At 44.7% G+C, this 21,473-nt stretch overlaps 1 long non-coding RNA gene across 1 annotated transcript; it reads right to left on the reverse strand.

Annotated features, from left to right (window-relative positions):
- Positions 1-801: 801 nt before the first annotated feature.
- On the reverse strand, positions 802-3,960 carry LOC106030308 (uncharacterized). Its single transcript, XR_001203670.3, has 2 exons — positions 3,334-3,960; positions 802-3,117 (listed from the first exon to the last, which is right to left on the reverse strand). It is a non-coding gene; the product is annotated as an uncharacterized lncRNA (long non-coding RNA).
- Positions 3,961-21,473: the final 17,513 nt, after the last annotated feature.

Raw genomic sequence — 21,473 nt, forward strand, 5'->3', positions numbered from 1 at the left:
AAACACCACCCTTCCCCCTCCCCTGAGATGACATTAAAATAAACTGTGTTTAAACTGAAACCAAGTGCTTGTACAGTATTTTCCTCAGTATGAAACTTGTTTTAAGTCAAACCATTGAAAGTTCCCTTAGTAGGCAGGGCTTTGAAGAGCGCATACTCACTACTACCCATGACACTGCAAATTTCAGCACTAGCCCATGGTAACTCCCACGCCAGGTACGCAGCAGTGTTAGCAAAACTGCTGTCATTTACCACAGTCACCAAACAAAATCAAAGCCTGCATGCGCCTACAGAGCTGTAGCTCCCCGAGCGTGGGGAGCCCCAAGCCCTGCTTCTTGCTTGTTTGTCGCTGAACCCAGACAAGGTCACAACGGGCAAGTGTTGGTGGGTGCAAAGCCCTGATTGTTGCCCAGCATGTTTGGGACCAGCCATGTCTCCCTACTCATTCAGACAACATTTATTAGAGGCATTTCTACTGAAAGGCTTGTTATTTTCCCAAGTAGAGATGAGCAGCCCCGGCTTTCTCACGGTGCTTTGCTTTCTCCTTTCTGCACGCCCCCCCCCCCCCCCATCACTGTTGTGTAACAACCCACAAGATACATGACATTTATCACGACACTTCTCATCCATTCACTTGACAATTAGAAATGCCCTGTGGGAGGGCTGGAGGTCTGATATTTGTGTTTGTATTTTTGAGTTTCAGCATTTCGGTAACCCTTCGTTACCATTGACATGGCCAAAAGTCAGAGCACACTTCACAAGACAGGCACCTCCAGTTCACAGCCAAGCATTACCTCCTCAACAGAAGGAAGGGGAGCTTGGGCTTGCAGTCTCATTTGTATGAAGAAGCACCTCCACCAGCATCTCCTACTCAGCTGACAACAAGTCACACCATCAGGAAAGGTTTGTCAACCTCGCCTTCCCCTTGGAAGAGAGGTTTGTGGGGCAGCGATGAAATTTGCCATTTCTTTGCCAATGGACAGCTAAAGTCAGATTCTGCTTGCAGCAAAACCAGATTCAGCTACTGCTTATGAAAACAGCCCGAACCCACTTCTAAACAAATAATAATCTATTTTTTTTTAACATCTGGCATAAATGTATTAATTATAACATCACCCCATTTGCTCACTACCACTACTTGTTTTAAGGTACATCGCATGGGCATACCATGGTCAAGTAAATCAAGGTAACTAGAATTCAAATAAACAAGGTGATTTACATCAGAATTAAGATGAAATGACACAAATTATGATAGGTTTATGCCCAGACCTAGGGCTGATAGAGCTACTAGGATTATTACACCTCAAACCACTTGCAGAATAAATAATTAAAACAAAAGCAGATTCCGACTTGCTTAGACTTGTCTGCAAATAATGAAACATCAATAATCATGCAGGAAACTTGCTGTATTTTGCTGTAGTTGATTTTTGAATAGCAGGCTTGGTTCGTTGCTTCCCGCAGTCCCCGTAGCACTGCCATCACCACTAGTTGCAAGGGAGGTGGTTTCGCAGGCAGTGGCTTTCCCCTGCAGAGGCTGCTACACCACGCTGCCTGGAGGCATGGTGTGTTGATTGAAGCATGGCCTCTATGTGTCATGTGTCAAGGATGATATGTCACCAAACCATCCTTACATCTCTACGCAAGGTGTTGAGATAACACTAGCAAATCGTGGTCTCATGACTGCTTTTTAGTATCTAACATAAATCAATATAAGCTCATTCCATATTAACATTGATGTCATGAATGTTTACTAATGCATAGAAGACATGGGATCAATGCAAAGAAAGGATTTCCACTATAAGTTTACAATGAAGCAGAGACATGGAGCTGACTTTCCCCCTCCAGCACAAATTACAAGTGAGTTTACACTGCATTGTGCAAGGGCAGAGTGCAATATTTGTGATAAATTATTAAGAAAACAAAGCTTCCCTTCCTTCTGTCTTTGAGGGAGCAACTTAATTTTGGCTATATCAGTTTGCTATTTGCAATTGTTAGATAAATTACGCTGAGAGTGAAACCTGAGCTTTCGGGTATGTTTGCTGGCAAGTAAAACTCTGTCGTGTCAGCAGACCGGTTACCGCACGTATTCACAACTCGTGCTGGTTGACCAGGCGTCATCTGATGGGACAATGTTTTTTCACTCTTCTTTTTCCATGTTTCAGGACAGAACCTGTCTCTACAAACACTTGGAGATGTCCCGTGCCCGGATCCAGCACTGTGCATGGCAGCGTGCACTGTACACCCCAAAACTCCCACCCGTTCCCGCCTGATCCTCCCCATGCTGCCAGCATTGCACAGGGGCCCATGGTTCAGAAGCGAACAGCCAGCGATGCAGATCTGAGGGCAGCACGCTGTTACTTTCAGTTTTAATGTTTTGCCATTGCTGCTTTGAATAGTCGTGTACACTCGCCTTAATGCAGTGCTTTTCTTTGTCATAGGGCGATATTTATTTTAACAAGGGGATTTTGGCAACAGGCTGAAAGGAGAGTCCCCCAAGTTAATTCCTGTTTCCTGGAGGGATGGATGAAGAAGATGCTTTCCTCTGTGTTGGTGTCTAACCTCAGCACAAGCTGCTCCTGGCCGGCTGGCATTTATCCCGCTCCTCACCAGGCAGCCGCACTTTGGGGTGTTTCATGGGGCCAAGACGTACAAGAGAAAAAGGGCAGATGCAATCCTCCTCCTCTTCCTTCACCCTCTCTGCAGCTCTCTAGCCTTTGCACTGCTGGACCTGACCCAAAGGAGCCTGGAGCCCCTGGGCAGCAGGGGCTGGTGGCTGCATTGCCGTACCCCATGGCAGGCTGCACAGGCTGAGCCAGCACCTCCGCTCCGCACACGTCTGCAGGAAGGTGAGCGTTAGCATCTCACCCCGGCCTCTTCCCGGATACGTGTTTGTGTATGTGTGTGCTTTCACAGCCTTGCAAACGACGAAAAAAGATGGTTCTTTTCAGCAGTGATAGTCTCACAAGGAAGTGGCAGTCTTGGGACATCAGCATTGCAGCTCCAGTCTGGATATCAGCTGGGGAAATCCCTGCCCCTTTGTATCACCGCATCCAGATAACCTCAGCAGGCTCATCCCTCTCCACTGCAGTCCTGCCAACAGCAGCAAGGCTAGGAAAACCTGCGTAAGGCAGGCTGAAGTGAGTTACTGACACCTGAGGCACGCTGAAGGCTGTAGGTGATGCTGCCCCCACCTTGCTGCCCCCACCAACACCCCAAAAGCGGGCAGCAGGATGCCAGCTTGTACCTCACCAGCTCCCAGGTTACACAACCGAGGGCAGAGAAAAACAGGTCGCAGAAAGGGGCTGAACTGTGAACCGCGGCTGCAGGCACTGACCTTGACCTAGCGCTCCTGCGGGCGAGGAGCCTCCCCGGGGAGCCGGGCAGGGCGGCAGCAGCCTGCACAACACGGCGTGGGGCTGCGGGCAGATCTCCCACCTCCTGGCTCTCAGCCGAGCACCAGGGCTGGGTTTGAAGCATGCTTTGGGCAGGTTTAAAGCACGCTTTGGGCAGGTTTAGAGCAAGGCAGTGTAGCTAAGGCCGGAAGGCCCTGACCTGCGGTGCAGCCACACGCTGCCCTGAGCACTCGTCCCAGCTGGCCAGGTGTCCTCGCAGGCTGCTGAGAAACAGGGGGTTATTTCTGCCACAGTCCCATGTCTCAGTGTCCCCACAGACCTCCCTTCCTTCTGAAGGTACTGCAGAAAGTCTGAAATGTCTTTGCTCTAGCAAAGAAACAGCGTTAACACCATTCAGCTGATGCTGCTGAAGGCAAAACAGCAACAGCTGGGGACTTGGGTGAAGGGGAGAGGGGAATAAAAAAACACCTTTGTGAGGATCCATGAAACAGCACCATAGATTAATGCATAAATGACAGGATTTTCATTTTGGAAAGAAGGGGTGCACTGAGAGCACTGTAAGATAAAGTGAAATAACTGAGCTGTGACCAGCTCCGTGCCATCCACGAGTTCCCACTCACAGCAAAACGTTTCTTGCTGAGAGGCACCAGTGGTTATGTGGCCTTAAAAGAGTCCCAGAAATAACTCTCGGGCTGATAAAACCGCTTTCACTGCTGCCCAGCAAGAGCCATGGGAGCAGCGGGCTCCTGAGGGGTTCTTGGTGCCTCCACGCTGCAGCAAGAGGAGGGTGGCATAAGGCCATGGGAATCTCCACAAGAAATGACTGCTTGTCCAAAGTACTACGATTACCACTTCAGCTGCTCCTCTCTGGTGTACCGTGCTTTGTTTTAGCAGCACCTGAGCACCAAGCACAGAGAGCACCAGAGGCTGTGTGATGTTTTTATGTATTAATCTGTCTTTGCAGCACTCCTGGGTAAGTCAGCGAGAGAAAATAACCTTTTGATTTCCAACACAACCAGCAGTTTGCAATCCAAGGCTGCCTAAATCAGAAGATTACAAAACTTTAGCTTCCACCCCCCACTTAATTTCCTTCAGCAATTTATCACCTCTTTGCAGCTCACACATACAGAACAACCAGGAAAATTTCTTAACACCCCTTTGGCAAGCCACATGGAAGCAACTGCCAGAGTATTTTTTTATTATTGTTTTCAGGGCCTACGGCAAAGCAGACCTTAAAAAACAAAACAAAAAAAAAAGTACCCAAAACCAAACTAAACTAGGAAAAAAATTAACTACCTACCTTCTGCATGCAAGATGCATGCAAACAGCATGAGAACCCACATGAAAGCGCAAAAGAATTTGTCTTTCAGATGGAATTGCCCTGGAAAACATACTGAGAAGAGTGTTAGCTTGCTCTCTCCCAACACATAACTACATACATGTGTTTGTATGTGTATATATTACATATTTACACAAATTATCTTAAATATATTAGAGAAGGGTGTTGCCTGAAGTTTTGCAAAGCAGCAGGAGAATGGGAACTAAAATTCACTCTGCTCCTATTCCACTGGCACTGAATATTCGATTTTTTTTTTTCCTATTCCATTTCTCTCCTTTTCCACTAAGCCTGCTAGCTCAAGCTCAGGAAGTTTGTGCAGTTCCAGCACAGATGGAATACCGTTGTTATTTCCTGTTCTATAGCAACTGATTCTTTAATGAATTGAATACCCGGGCTTGGTTCTTTGCTGCTCCATAGCCCACACTCCTGTTTTAAAGTGGTGTGAAGTGGTGGTAAAATGATGCCTTACTAATTGGTAGCATTTTACACCCACTAACCAAGCCCTTGGCAGCAGTGTTAATGATCACACAGAGTGCAAAGCCATAAGAATCAGATCTCAGGGGGTTATGGCCAGGAGAGGTGAGATCAGGAGCAGCTCGCTGGACTTGCAGTACTGCAGTCCTGCCATGCAGGCGCTTGTGCAGCTCTTCTTGTGCTCCACATGACCTGCTCACAGCCTTGCAGATGTGCAGCCTTCTTCAGACTAGAGTTTCAGCTGTCCCTTCTCTAATTTGCACTTTCACGATGGGTTTCACGGCCAGGTTTTCATGCCAAAGGTGACAGTTCTTATTCAAGAGTCATCTTCCCTCCCCACACCCAGCACAAGGGTATATTTATGCCACATCAAATGCCAGAGACATGTCTAAAGGTGATCTGAGACAACACCACAACAGAGATGTGACCATCTCCCCTGAGGCTTGTCCCTTTTTGCTGCCACAGTTTGTGCCTTAGTCCTGCAAGCACGTGACCAGGTTAATGCATTTGCCTGCACTCCCACTTACCATTCTTTTCTTAGATCTGCACTTTGATGAGATGCATTTCCAGAAAAGCACACCAACCAGAAACACCATTTCCAACCCACTATTCTTCATTAGGTGAGTAGGCAGCCAGGGCACTCAACGGAAATATCTCAGTTTCTGACCACTTGGCACAGCTGGGTCTCCATTCAGAGCTTCTCGCCTGGCTGTTAGACCACAAATTTATGAGATGAGGAGCATCTTTCTGGTTTGAATCTGTAGGTTTTCTGGTATAGTGGAGTCCTGACCTGTGAGCAGGACAGACACATCCTTTATCTCTTATACAGACGACACATAGAAAAAGAGAATTCTGCCCAAAGCCTTTCAACTAATCCTCACTGAATTGTTTTGTTACGCTGCTCAACAGGATGAACATTTCACATAGAGCAGGTAACTGGTCCCGCTACCCTTTGCTTTTGAGACTCTATTTTCATGCGGCATGTCTACTGCAGAGGAGAAAAGCATTCATGTAGTTTCATTTTGCTCTGACAGCCTCTCAGTAGGAGGCAAAATCCCTTCTCTTCTATCTCTGTAGCTGATGGTCTTGCAAAGCCCACTGAGAAGAGGCTAGCATGTAATCCACTAAGTGCCCGCACTGTGGTTCCCTGCTGGGCCCTATCTCCTGCATGCATGGTAGACTACTGAGTCCTGAAGCACTGTTAATGCAGGATCGAAACGCTGGCAAATCTGCTTACAGAAGAGGTTTCCCCTTATGTCCTGTGTGCTTTGTACCAGATACGTATGAACGAGAGCTTTTATCGCTAATACCAGAGGCACAAGTGAGTGTGCACGCATACAGACTCACAGCACTTGCATAGTAAACCCTATGTGATCCGAACCAGGATATGGTATCGGTCATCGTGTCTCTATTGATTTTTCCTTTTCCTTTCTCATACTACATATAGTATACTTGCAGAAAGAGTTCTTCCTTGCACACATGACTTCCTTGGAAAAAGGGGGGATTCATCTACTGATGTTAGGCATCTGACTGAGACTTCTAAGCTGCATGCCCTTCTTCCATGCTGGCAGGAGGAGGGCAGGAAGCAATTAGCTGGCATACCTACGCCCTTCTCACAAAGAACTGCTTCCACCTATAGCACCGTGCATTTGCAGTGCAGCTTATGCAGTTTCCCCAAACAAAATAAGCTACAGTGGCCAAAGCTATTATTTTTTTCTTAGCGTAACTGCGTCCACAAAGGACATTTGGTAGTATGCTGTTGAAAAAAATCACACTTCTAATCAAGAGTATTTTTTCTGGCAAAAGTTGCTGGCGTGTGATCTTAAAGCACTTCGCACTTGTGATTCTCCTCTGTCGTGCTACTGCACCTTGGCATTACTGGAGCCAGGAGTCCTCACACAACAGCAGCAGCCAACCTTCCCTGCTCACAGCACGTGCCCAAACCACAGGTTCTCCAGATGCCTCCGGTAGCCCTGCAGCATACGTTGCATATTGTCATGGTGTCTGCATGGCACATACGCAGAACCTGCCCCACCTCAACCACAAAGACAGTTGCCCCACAGCTCTGTCAGTCGCCCCAGGGACCTGACATCATTCCCTGGTGGCTTGACAATGCTTCAGAGTGGAAGAAACAGGGAAACCACAGAAGAATGCAACAGCCACAGCTGAAGCCATAATTTTTACTAGAGCAATTAAGACAACTGGCAATAACAGACTTAAAAACAAAAAGCAAAATATTGATGTGGCCAGAAGCTTATCCCTTCTTTCTTCTTGAGCTAGTATCAGTATTGCCTCCTTCTTGCTATTTTCCTTAGACTAGCCCAGCTGTTACTGTTAAAATTACTTTGCATCAGCTCTCTGGAATGGAAGGGAGCATCTAAACGAACTAAATCTGCTGCTTCTAAACACAACACAACTTCTTCGTACCCATATCAGAGCGATCTGCCTCCCTGATTCATAGTATAATCCCTGAAGCCAGCAACCAAAGACTAACCAGCACGGCTATCGAAAGACACATGGCTGAAGCAAGGAGTAACTTCCCAAGCCATTGTGTGAGCATCGGGCCTGCAGATAGCATAATGAAGTCCTACTGGTTGGGTAGACATGAGATTAGATTAGATCAGATCAAATCATATTTGATTAGATCAGAGTTAATTCAAGATGGATTCCTTATTATCTCTTGACAGGGCTCTTGCTCTCATGCTGAGATTTTAGGAAGCCCTGAAATACCCTGAATGTTAGAAAACATAAATACTTTTGTATTCTGCCTACAGTTTGTGATTTTGTTATTGTTAAAAATTTAAGAGGTAACTGAGGTGTGAAACCAAATCGTAATTCTGTTCATGACAGATGTACTGTATTACCAACTCTGTTGGAAGTGCTAAATGACAATGTCACATGGACAATTTTTAGCTGGGAAGGAGAGATGCACTAGCAGTTTAAGGGATAAATAAACACTGCATGTTTAAAGAGCCTCACAGTACAAAATAAATACATTCTGAACATGATGATTCCTCTCTCAGGATATGGTTACCTGTTTGCACCACACAAAACCAACACCAGCATAATGTTCCCAACCCAAAATAGCTGCTGTGCTTCTGCTCTGAAGGTTGTGAGACATGATTTTCGCATATCCTAAAAGTCCAAATGCAGCAGCGAACAACAGCTAACTTCTCTGTGCTTAGCATTATGCAGACTAAGTGCTGAGGTCTTAGTTATTTGATAACAGGGTTCCTCATCCTCCTCTTGTCCTTTTTAAAAATTATTATTATTTTATTTTCCTGCTTAAATAATATCCTAGTCCAGACATTTTAGGTTCTTGCCAGGCCTGGAGACTTTCGCTCCTTTCTGTGCATGTGAAGAGGGCATGCTGCATTCTTACTCTGGTTTATGGATGGAAACATTCAAGGAAAAGCTGAGGGAAAGGGCAAGCTGGATGCATCTCTGCTCATTAGGGGAAGTAGGAACACGGAGTTTTCTCACAGAAACCTGCTTTATATGCTGGAAAGTTTTCCCAGCCTTGTATGGCTGGAAAGTTTTAATTGCTGCGTGTGTGTGCGTGTAGTAGCTTCATTCTTCTGTTCTCCCATTTCCTCATCCCTCTAAAACTTTTCTGAGTTAACTAAGACATGTCTTCAAGGTTCATTCACTCGCTATTTCTTGTACCTGGGGAGGTGACTGTTCTACGTGCACACAGCAAAGGAGGATGAAGGGCAGGGCTGGAGTATCTCTCAGAGTTTCTCAGGTTCCTCCCTCTCTACCTTGTGAGACAGTATTGCAAAATCAGCTCAGGCATGATTTAAAAAGCAAAAGCAAAATGAATTCTCCAAACACCACTGATGTACAGTGATGGAGCCATTCAATCAAGTCTTCAGCAGCCTCAGGTTTATCCTGCAGACAGATCAGATCCAATCAGCTTCCTAACTGCTAATTCTTTTTGCAGATTTCTTAACAGGAAACCAAAGAATTAAGCCATGTTGATGCTGAGGCTTCCCTTCTTTTGGGTGGTACCTCTCTCTTTTGTTGTTTGCAAAGTTAACTGCAGGGGACAAGATGTTTCTTTTGGTTAGAAATACAGAACAAACTCATACTAGAATACTCAGGCATTTTGAATTCCAGGGCAGAAAAAAGAAACGGATGGGGGTCTCTGGCAGCATGAAGGAGGGTGTACTCTTTCTACCAACCAACTCAATCTGTGGTGAAATTGTGAAAGCCACGGTCACAACCACAGATTTAACTGAGTTTGAAAGGCGAGTGTGCGTTTGCGTGCCACGAGTACTCAGTTACAGCTAAAGACAGGAAAAAAAAAAAAGATAAACCCCATTTAAGGTATTCTTGGCTTTCCTTCTGCTTCTGTACTTCACTTGTTTTAGTGTTTGTAGTTCTCCATCACTGTTTATTGATAAAGCAGTGGATGGGACAGACTGCATCATCACTTAAGCACATTTGGGAGGAGAAATTGCCACTAGCATGGCACACCTGAAGTCATCCCTGCTTGGGGTGACTTCTAATCCACCGCAGAACCACAGGTGTGGGTTTTGTGCTGTTAAAAACAATTTATCACCTCATGGAAAAGAGATGGAAGAGGGGTGTGAAGGGAGACACCACCGAGGACACTGCTGTACTGGGCTTGTGAGAAACAGGAAGAAACTTCCATTGGATCCCCTCCCCATAACACCTTGCCCTGTACGGTTTAGTTCACATCTGTCGGATACAACCACATATATCTCCACCACCTATGCCTCATTTTTCCTGATTTCTCAAAATATAATTAGAATTGGGAATTATCCACCGTTTCCACTGTTTTAGCTTTGTCTACAACTCCCGTGTTATATGGATAAAAGAAATATTTCTTTAGACGTATTTAACCATTTTCACATGTCCTGGTGAAATACTGCTGTCAGATGCTCCACTCCATCTCTTCTGAGTATAGGCCCAGAGGACCAGCAGCACTGACAGAAGTGCAGATATGGAGATAAACCATGGTCACCTCAAGGTCTGGTATAACTATTGTCTATCTAAACCGCAGAGGTTGCTTCTGGTGAGAGTGCTGCTGGCAGAGGATTTCTGATCTGACATTTGAAAAGTACAAGCGAGAAGCTTTAATCTATAATGTGTTATTAACACAGCTAAAGCAGTTTGACAGCCCCTAACAGACATGGTGCACCCTGGGCAGTCCATCTCAGATGCTGTCCTTGGTCTCTGCCTTACAGCAGCAGCCTATAAGCCTTGGTAGGCACAGAGGCAGCTCTTCCCAGGGGATGTTGCTGGGAGAAGTTTTTGCTTTTATCCCTGTTCCAAGACAACACTTTGCCTTAAGCGCCTAAGGGGGCAGAAGCCAGGTTTCTCTTTATTTTGCTCCAGGCAAGTATACAACCACCAGGTTTCAGAGAGAGCGGAGCAGTGACACGAGTCACCATAACTGCGTTGGTCTAGGCTATTTTGTCATGACCGTGCTTTTGAACTCCAGTGGTATAGCTCAAGCAAAGTGGGGCAGGATTCTGGCCCAAAGTACATGATGCAACAACCAAAGGCAAATTCACTGCGCATTGGCACCTGTGAGCTGAAATAAGACCACAGCAGAGCTAAACTCTAAACACGTGGTGCCACTTCATGTGGTTTACATTCAACCAAAGAAGAAAACACATCCTGAAACTGCCCCTGGGCTACGCCATGTATTTTCAGTAGAAGTTAGTTCACTGTTGTATGAAGCCATTTTGTTACAAGGATGCACAATCTAGGGAAAAAGAAAGCAAATCTAACAGAAAAATGACAGGATCTAGAGACTAATGTTGACACCTAGATCAGCAGTTGGCTGTCCGCACAGCCAGCTCTTCTTTCGGTTCCTCTGAAGCCTGGTCAGAAACTGGAAGTGGTAACCACGCTGGAGAGGAGTCTGTTTTTTCAGAAACATATTCCAGGAAGAACTCGTATGCAAATGCATTTAAGTTGATATAAAAGCATCTTGTACAGTAAATGTTATTTCCCTTCTTCAACAGGAGTCACTACAAAATTTCTATAACCTTTATTCTGACCTGAGTGTCAGCAGGGGGGTGTATGAGTTTAAGTAGATAAATTTGCCTTATTATACTCAATACACTTGGGCAGCTTAAGCACCCTGTCAACCAGAATTTTGGCAGCAGAGGGCTCTTTAATTTAGTTTGCAAAGGAGGACACCGTGCTATGGCTAAGAGCTGAGGGAAGGTGCTTTTGGATAAGACCGTTGAACAAGACTGGATTACTAATGCTCACTTTCAAGGTATGTATCACTTGCCAATTTGCCACAGTTTTGAGAGCCCTCTGGCCACATGCTCCTCTCTGTTGCCCAGCTGGAGCTGAGGTTGGAGAATGGGGTCTTCATCATCTTTAGAGGTCCCTCCTCCAGCCCCAGCTGGTTGGGCAGGGGCTGACCCAACTGCTGTGGCAAAAGTTGCTGTTCCCTTGGTTTTGCCAAGACCTGCTTCAACCCTCTGTGCAGCCACGTGCTAACCAAAGGGGTAGAAACCACTAGAGAAAGACTGGGAGAAGAAGGAACACTTAAATCATGTCTTTTTTTCCCCCTCTTTGCTTCTTTTTCAGCCTATAGGCAAAATTATTAGCTTTAATTCAGTCTAGACTTGTGCCTTGCAATAGAGAAGGTAATGAACTGCTGGACATGCACTCAGTTTTCCTCCTCAAGGCTTTAAATCAAGAACGCATCTGAAAAATGTGCTCTCATTCAAACAGATCCTAGAAGTGCATTGGGAAATCTATGAAAATAGCATCCTCTGATTAATATTCTTTCTGATGTAACATCTATTAATCTAAGGGGAACCGGCAGGTATGAGGGAACCTTACTGCCTCGGTGCTAGAGCAGTTACTTCAACATCAAGAATATGTTTGTTGAAGAAGCTTTGAGAAAAGCAACTGCAATTTTGCCAGTGATGACCAAGGAGGTTCATCCGACATCCATTAAATGCAACGAGTCTAACACTGCTCTACCTTGTCCTTTCAGAAGAAACTGAACAACTCGAGTACAACTTCCCCCGCTTCAGATTCCCCTCAGCCCCTCCAAACTCATTTCTGTACTGGACTTCTAAGCCAACGCTTGGTGCAAAGCTCAAGTGTTTGAAGGCTGAACAAAATTACCTGTGGAGAGTTCAGAAACTGAGCTACCCCAGAAGTGTGTGGGTAGCACAGAGGGATTTTCATACAGCAGGATTTTTCATGGGGTATCTTATTGGTTTCAACCAAAAGGTTACAAGTGGGTGTAGGACTTAGATTAAAGAAGGTTCACCTTTTTTCTTTTCTCTCATTAATCAGGCTAAAAATAACTAGTAGGATTGTACTGTTTTATAGAAGACTCTGAAACTTGTAAGAACTTCATATTTGTAAAAGTGCAGTAATGGAAAAAGACCAGAATGAACTGGAGGCTAGCTAAATGGATAGACCTCAGCCCTCCTTTCTCTTTGAGACAACTCACAGTGGGCTTTGCTCTAGCTCACTGCTCCAGGCAAGACCCAGCTTTTCTCCTTTGCTCCTCTCCACCTTCCCCTTGCAACCTCTGAGATCCCTTACAGAGTAATTCACTTTCCAACAGTGTCAAGCACAGTGAGGTGTTTCTACAATAGCAAACATTTAGTTAATTGAAAGTCATCTTTCCAGATCCCATGACTTCTCATTGAGGAGAATTTTCCCCAGTTGCGTCTGAAAAGGTTGCTTTTGTACCAAAGTGAAGTTTTCATCAAAAGAAAACAAAGCTTTAATGGCATTCCAAAAGCTCTTCAGAGCTATGGATAACTTCAGTCACCACTCCCTCCTCAAAGATATAAGGATGTTCAGAAAGCACACCCAGGCAGAAAGAAACATGATGACAGGCTGAAAGGATGGCAGGGCTAGCATTAAACAGGAATCTGGATTCAAAAATCAGGGCTCGGAATTAGCTGTTCCCACAGGCTTTCAGGCTCAAAAGACAGTGAATACAGTGAAGTAGTCGCCTTAGAAAACACAAATACAACATCAAAATGATTTCAGTTAAAATGAAGCTTATATCTTAAGGAAAAATTTGCCAAATATTTATTTATTTTTAAAATCTGCATTTAAGCCAAAAATCAAAACCACAGTGAAAAAAATTAGTTTGAAAGCATCTTCAGCTCCCAGAAGCTTCAAGACATGACCCAAACAGATGTGGAAACAGAATTAAACCAGTAAATAACCCATTGTCAGTCTTTCTAATTTAAACTGATCCCTTGCCTAAAGGATTCTAAACCAAAGTAGATTCTTAATATTCCTAAACTGTTTGAAGGTTTCCAAACCAGTTTGCCACTTTCTCAGAGACAATACTTAGAAATTCGAAGAAGTTCAGAGTACTGGTTCTCATTTTGTCTCTTTGTCCAACTAAAATAGAGACCATGCCAAAAATTTGCCTTCTTCCACAACAAAATTAGTAACAAACAAACAACAAAAAGAAAAAACAGAATTTTAAAGTAACTTTAAAATAATTTGATTTTCTTGTATCAGCTAGAATATAAAATTATCAGTAGTAGTATCGCTTTTTTCCAAGTCCATTGTGCATTATCACCATTTACACTTTTTTTTTTTTTTAATCTGTAGAGAAAGCAAAAAGAATAAAACACTATACTGGGTTCTCTTTCATAGTAGAGGATCACTGGGAAATGAATGGAACCAGATACACGAGGCAAAGAGCTTAATGGGCATTTTTTGTTTTGTTTTTCCTGAAAAAGTATACAAAATGTCATAAGAACATTAGAATGCCTGTCCTGGTTAGACCTTGTTTATCCTCATATCATGCAGACAGAAAAATATATCAGAAGAGGAAAAGCATGTTCTGATACTTCCAGAGACTATCGTCCCATCTTCTACTAATAATGAGATTCAGGGAATTCGTAGTAGACCTAGGTGAGTTAAAATCCCACAAATTTGCCTATTCCCCTTTGAAAATCATGCAAGAAAGAACATCTCCCCCTGTATATGCACAATGAACTCTATCACTAGTATATACACATGCTTACTGCGTTCACACACTTTTCTCATCACCGTGTTATGACAAACTAGCACTTGATGCCATAATGGAGGTTAACAGCTTCACAATAATTTACGGTGACTGCAAAATACTGTCTGAAAAAAAATCTCTGAATACAGTTTGATCTGCTACTATTATTTTCACTTTCTTATTTTCTTTCTTTGAGTTTGTTAAAAACAATGATGTAATTTACATTACAAACCTAGCATTAGTTACATTACTAGTACTAGTATTAGTTACATTACAAACCTAGTATTAATTGTGATCAACAAAGTTGTGAAAATACAGAAGACATAGCTTCTTTATTTATGCACAGGGAGAGCCTGGAGGGTTTTTAAATTTATATAATTATATATATATATATGTGTGTGTGTGTAAAGAAAGGAAGTAAGGCTTCTGATTGTTTTCTGTATTCAGAATGCACTGTTCTAGTCCCTGCTGAGGCTGGAAAATTACTGATGTTTTTCACAGGAGAATGGGGATACCTGACTCTTGCAGGTAGGACCTTAACTGGAAGGTCTACAGTCTAACACATTTTTATTTTTAATAGTTATGTAGCTTTAATTATAGGTAAACACTTTGGAGAAGGAATGTCTTTCTTAGAAATGCAACAGTCTTAACACTTTGATTAAGGCAAGAGAGATTGCAGTGAAACATATGTTTAAGTACCCTCCGTGTTTCTGAGGAGAAAATGCAATGGGAAAATGAGGAAAACTGCAAGTCGTTTTAATGTATCACAAAATGGTTAGAAACATCATGTAGTTCAGCTCTTCACAGTTAAAATGGCTTAAAAAGGGCTAGAGGTTAGTGCATCAGAAAACAAAAACTGAAGGAAAAAGTGGTTGGTGCAGGAAAAGTAAGCTCAACAAGGTTCCAAAGTGCTGGAGATGATGGGTGCCAAATCCCTCCGAATTAGATTTGGTTTTGTGACTAGGTGATGTGGCCAGGACTGGGCACACGCAGTCCCTGCATTAGTGGAGCAATACCAAGAGACCCTGCTACTGGGGAGAGAGCAATGCTCTCCATACCGTTAATACAGATTAAAAACCACCAGGGCTGGGTGCATGGGTGAGAGCTATGCCAATGTGCATGAAACAGGCATAGCAAAGAAAAGTGAGAGGAGGGGGGGAGGGAAGAGAAAAGTTATTAAATCAAAATGCAAAGCATTTCTACATCAATATGTTAAAAATCCCTGCATTAAAAAGAGCAGAGGGCTGACAGAAACCACATCTCTATAAACTGGCAGCGTATCAGAAAGTTTTTAAAAATACTCGAAGAGGTGCGAACCACCAAGGGGACGCTGCTGCTTGCAAACTGGAAAGCAGCTCGTACTTCTCAGGACGTGACTGATTTCAGCCCTTTCTCATGCGTTGGCAGGTTTCCCACGCGGTTTCTGCCAGCTGATCGCAAGGGGGTCTGCAAGGTCAGCATGGTGCCCACCAGCCTGGAGGTGCAGTGGCTCTTCTCCTTGCCAGGGCCAAGGTGATGGCAAGACCATGGATTTTTTGGGGGCTGTGGACAATGATCTCAGCACCTCTTTTCTTTCAGGAAGGGCTAGAGTGTCCCATGGGCACATGGTGGGACCACACGTTCACACAGCAGGCCAAGGGCACCATAACGTGCTGTATGGGCCATGAGACGAGACCGAGAGCTGGGTCTCAGCTTCACCACACACCTCCTGTTGCTGTGACTTCATGGCACGAGGCGTTTGGTGGCAGTGTCAATGCAGCATGCCACAGCCTCCCAGGGCTGCTGCCCCCCCACCACACTTCTTCTCCTCCTCTTCCTCATCCAGGACAGTGAGGTGCCAAGGCAGAGCCAGGCGGGTGGTCCAGGCCTTAGGCCGGCGCCTGGATGGGCAGGTTGGCAGAGGAGGACGGTGCGCCAGCCAGGGCTGCAAAGCCTCACGTGTCCAAAACACAGCTCCTTGGGCAGCTCAGGCTGCTCAACACTCGGCTGCCAGGGTCCTCCCCTGCCCTTCCCCAGGGACCACCCAGCGAGGAAGTCTGGGGGAAGGAGCCAGCCATGGCTGCACAGTTTTGGCAGGCCGCAGGGCCAGGCCTGATCGTGGCCCCGGCTCCCCTCCGTCTGGGCAATGGGACCTGAGGCCGGTGCGGCCTCCCCGTCAGGTTCCCACACAGGCTAGCAAGGCCTGACGAACAGCAGAGGATGCTTTGCTCAGGCTGTCAGAAACAAACAGTGCAATTACCCTCTGCAGGATCGCTTTAAGTCGCAAACAAAAGATGACAAACAAAACACACAACAGATCCCCATCGTCCAGGCCCGCTGGGCAATCAAGGAGAGGCTGACAATGGCAAGGCCCCCAGGCCGGGTGCCAAGGACAGTCACCCCCAAGGACAAGCACACGCTGCTGCCTCACAGAGCCCCTGGCCACCTGCCAGCCCTTTTGTCTAGCACGTATCAGGCCCATCCTTGCTCACAGACCGCTCTGGCTATGCCAAAGCTGCATCTACTGCCAGCCTCCTTGCCAAAAGTTCATCGCCTTCTCCTCCCCGCTGCAATCTCAACCCTCTGGTGTCAGCTCCTGCCCGCGCACCTCCTCTTCCTCCTCCTCCTCCTCCTTCCCAGGGAGCAGCAACACCTGCCTGAGCTGGATGCAACACCAGGGTTAACACCCAGTATCCAGAAATGAGTCAGCCTGTCCCTTTGCCCCAACAGCTGCTGCCTGGTTTCCAGAAACGTTGACTGTTTCCAGATCACCCAAACTTCAGTTGATTACATCAAAACACAATTCTGAGCCTCAAAAGTGGAAGAGTGCACGAGTAACAGACAGCGCTGTGCTCCCCGAGCAAACACCTTGGAGGAGTATGAGTGAACTTGAAATAAATGTTTGTCAAATGCCCATTTGACAACCAAATGTCTTGGTTGAATGCAATGATGTCTGCAGTTACCAAAAAGTTTCATGCAAGCCTCACTGCTTGCAATTGTTTTTGACACAGTCCCCATTCAACCTCCCCACCCTGCCAGCACCTCTTTTTTTTTTTTTTTTTATAAAAAAAAAAAAAGGAAACACAAGGACACTAAGTTTTTGACTTAAGACCAAAAACCACATCTACTCCTTTCTCACATAGAGACCTGATGATCAGGGCTGATAGAGGGTTAAGGTCAGTTTGGCTGAATGCTGGGTCACTTGGGCATTGTCCGAAGGGCTATCTGAATCCTTCACAGCTTCTAAACAACACACGAACACAGAAATGAATACAATTTCTGTGAGTTGCTGCTGTGAGATAGGCAGGAAATACTGCGAGAACAGATTTTCGCTGTGTACATCGACGTTTCCACTTCCAGACTAGGAGGAAGTCCTCCACAGAAACTTAACTAAAACCCAGTAAGTACACAAGTTCATCAACACAGGGCTTCAAGGAACTCAGCTAATGGCCCCTGTAGTATGCGCTTCAGAGGAGGGACACTTTTTTTTCCCTTGATTATGAAGCGTTACAAGCAAATATATGCAATAGTACTATTTCTGGGGGATCTAAGCATTGCTTAAGAGACAAATGCATATATACTCTGTAAAAAATGTAAATTTGCAAATGAACATTTTGGGACCTCAGGGTCTATGTATCAGAATCAGTACCTGCTCACTTTCAGCATTGTCAGCCTGTACGGATTATCGTATGTCTCATGAATATGGCGCTTCTGAAGTCCTAGATCCTGAAATCACATTGCTTGATAATAACCTCAGCTTCTTGGCTTTTTCTTTTTTAATGAAAAATCAAGTAGATCCATATTCACTCATGCAATTAAATAGCCCAGAATATTTATCACACAATCAATGTAGTGTTTGAACCTTGGCTTCTCCCACTTATTTGCAAAATTTTGTCGATAGCAAGAAGCCAAAAGTGATTGGAAAAATAATTGAGGTTCTGGGAGAAAAAAGGAAGAGCAAAAGAAAACTGTTTTTTTTTTTCCAAAAATTTTTCAATAGCCTTTCCCATCTCCCCTCATCATGTATACATTTTAATTTTTTATTGGAAAGAATATTGATTACTATTTAAATGAAAAAAAAGTGTTTTAAGATGTATAGAGAAAAAGGCAAGGTGCCTTTTACTTAAACAAAAAGGAACAATTCCTTGAAGAGCACCATAGTTTTCTGTGCAAGTTTTTTACTGCTTTATTTTTTTGAGTTGAATTCTCCCTCCCCATCCCCTAATTTTCCCCATTTCTCCCTGTTTACTCACATTCCTAGAACTAGTCATTCACATTACACTTCATCGGTCATTTAACATAAGCTTACAGCAAATCAGATTTAAATTCTGCATGTTAATACTGATTCCAAATGATTGTTTTCATTTTGGCTCACTCATACACTTGATTTCTGCAATATTAAGCTCAAACAGTCCCTGTTTGCAGCTGGTGAGTAGTTTTTCATTTACTTTTACCACCAATTGAAAAAAAAAAAAGCATGCTGTAGTTTATTAAACCAAGTCTCCATTAGTCATCATGAACCATATAACCAACAAACAGGGTTGTCATTTCGGATAGTCATTGGCTGCTCGGGGTGAGGGTGGAGGTATGTGGGCTATGAGTGGGAGCAAAGAGGTTACTGAGGTTAAAAAGAGGAACATATGACTGTGTACGCCCCTGGTGCCTCCGCTGCTTATTCCCTCCTCGCTTTTCACCTCATGCTGGTAGGCACACAGCCAGCACACTTGCCCGCAGATCAGTGGCTTAGGTAGCAACTCATTTTGCTCACTTTAAATAATGGATGCGGTTGTGCATGTGTCTTTTTTTCAGCACATGCAAGTTCAATACAGCAGAAAATGTGGCACATGCCTGTATTGTTCCCCGTAGTATTTGGCTGACTTGTTTAGCTGTATAATGGGACATGTGTCACTAGGAATTCTCCTAAATCTGTGTGAATTCATTTATGCCTAATACACATGCACAGATGGAAGCGCACCCAAACACATGCGTATACCTGTATTAACTTGAGATCTTCCTGCCTCACTCTACCCTCAACAGGATTGGCAGGGAGAGCTCTGCACAGCTGAGAAATCACACCAATACCAGAGGCTGAATGCCCTGGTCTGCCTGAGCTCTGCAGTCTGAGAACCAGCAAACAAAAGAGGCAATTCAGGGCATGCTCCAAGTCACCCTGCCAGCTCTGTCACCCCTGACAATAAAATGGTCACAGTTTTCAATCTGCTGCGTGCCTTTACCACTGCCCCAAAGCCCTGCTCTTGCTTTTGCGGGAAAAATCACTGGGCAAGATACTCACTGCTCTCCCACAACCTCAGCATCACTCACTGAAGATAACCTGGCAACAGGGACACCAACCCAAGCTTGGTGCTTTCCTCCAAACCTTTGTGTGGAGGGGCTCCCCATGGGAGTGAGCTGCTCCTGTCTCCCAGGTCAGGGTTGGCCAGGCTGTGTAGGCTGGAGGGCCAGTTTTATTCCAAGATTATCCCACGCATTCCCCTAGAACTACCTCTGACCAGCACTGGCAGGTGTCTCCAGGCACCATCCCACCCCAAAACACAGTGATACCTTAACAGATGGGCCAGCATGCCCAGAGTAATGTGGGTGAGGCAGCGCGCTGGAAGGGCTGCCCCCAAGGAGATCTCCATCAGTGCTGGAAAGAAGGGGCACTGTCTGTCTTTTCCTCTTTCCCCCTTCCTTATGCTTTTCCTACTCACCTTTCGGGAATTTTGCTCACCTCCTGTTTATGCTCAGAACATGCAGAGCACTTAGTGCCTTCCTGATTTTCCACACTCTAAAGCAACACTTAAAAGAACAAAGAAACAGCTGAAATCTAGGCCAGTTCAAAAACAAATTAAGTGGCAGCCCTGGTTACTACACCTGTCCCTGAATCCCCCTTAATATTATTTGTGGTTTTGCATCACGTTTTCCTATGTTAAAAAAAAAAAAAAGAGAGAAAAAAAAGTCTCCTTTGTTGCCAGTTGAAGAACCCACAAACAAATGGGCAAATCTGACTAACTGGTTATGCAGAGAAAACAATGGAAATGTGTATGCACCAAAGGCTGTCAACAGGCCCACAGAAAGGATTGGAAGGGCAGAAAAAAATCTTTAAGCTCTTGTAACAACAAAATGTCAAAAGCAAACAAATTGCAGACAGAAGTGGGAACTAAGTGTTGACTGTGTCTCCTCAAGGGCCCAGCAAACAAAGCAGTGCCAGCCTCCCATGGGCTGCCCTAGTGCTGCTCTGGGACCGTCCTGCAGCTCTCCCCACGTTCATCCCCACAGCCCACCCGCCAGCATACTGCAATTGATTTCAGTCAAAGTTTTCCTGAGTAAAGGTGGGAAATACAAGGCAGCATCATATTTTCATGTGGTTATTAGGAATCCTTCCTCCTGCCCCTCCCCTTTAATTGCTGTTAATAAAATTTAACTAAAATGCTGTCCTGACATTCAAATACTGGTATTTGTAGTATTTGTAGTGCCTTCCCCCCCCCCCCCCCTCTTTTTTTTTTTTTTTTTTTTTTAATTCTGTAACCTAGAACAGGCTGTGAATTTCCTGGCTTCTGTGGGTTTGGTAGGAAACTCAATGTTACTATTTTGATGCAGAATGTAGACATTTTTGTGGTCATGTTTACCATAGCTGAGCTAAACTCAACAGGAAACAGCATTTATGTTTGCCTGTTGGCTCAGCGTACATATCCCGCAACTACAGCGCAGAAACAATTGATAACTCGATGGGAAACCCATGAAGGCCAATTTAGATAGACAGAAGGAACTCAGAGGTGTTATGACAGCCATCTCGGTATAAACCATACCAAGAAGATACACTGCTGCTTTGCATTCAAGAACCTGTATAAAATCATGAGCAGCTACACAGTCTTGGTAACTAAACTGGAGCTGTTTTATGCTCCCTGGGGGGAAAGAGGCGTCAGAAGGGAAACTTCCACAAGGAAGCTTAGAGCTTGCCCTCCCTTTCATCTTTTCTTCTGAATTAGTTGGCACAGCAAATCCTCTTTTTGTCATAGTCATTCTAGGAAGAAAAGAGAGTTGCTGGAAATCTCTGGGGAGAATAATCCGACCTAGGGAGTCAGAAAATGCCTGTTTATGTGTTCGTTTTCTGGGACAGCTCACCTATCCACACCCAGCAAGGTTTGGTATAACAAATCTTTGGGACCATTGCAGCTTGGAAGTTGGAAAGGACAGAAGGCTTCAGATAGCACCACAGGTCCCTTCTGTCCCCAGGGCAGAAAACTGTGTCAAAGTTGCTAAAATAGCTATGGGTTGGGCAAGTGTTGAGCTGGGTCTGAGAACCACAGCATTTTGGAGGGAATCTGTGGGCAACG

The sequence above is a fragment of the Anser cygnoides genome, chromosome 2, assembly GCF_040182565.1.
Source record: "Anser cygnoides isolate HZ-2024a breed goose chromosome 2, Taihu_goose_T2T_genome, whole genome shotgun sequence".
NCBI lineage: Eukaryota > Metazoa > Chordata > Aves > Anseriformes > Anatidae > Anser > Anser cygnoides.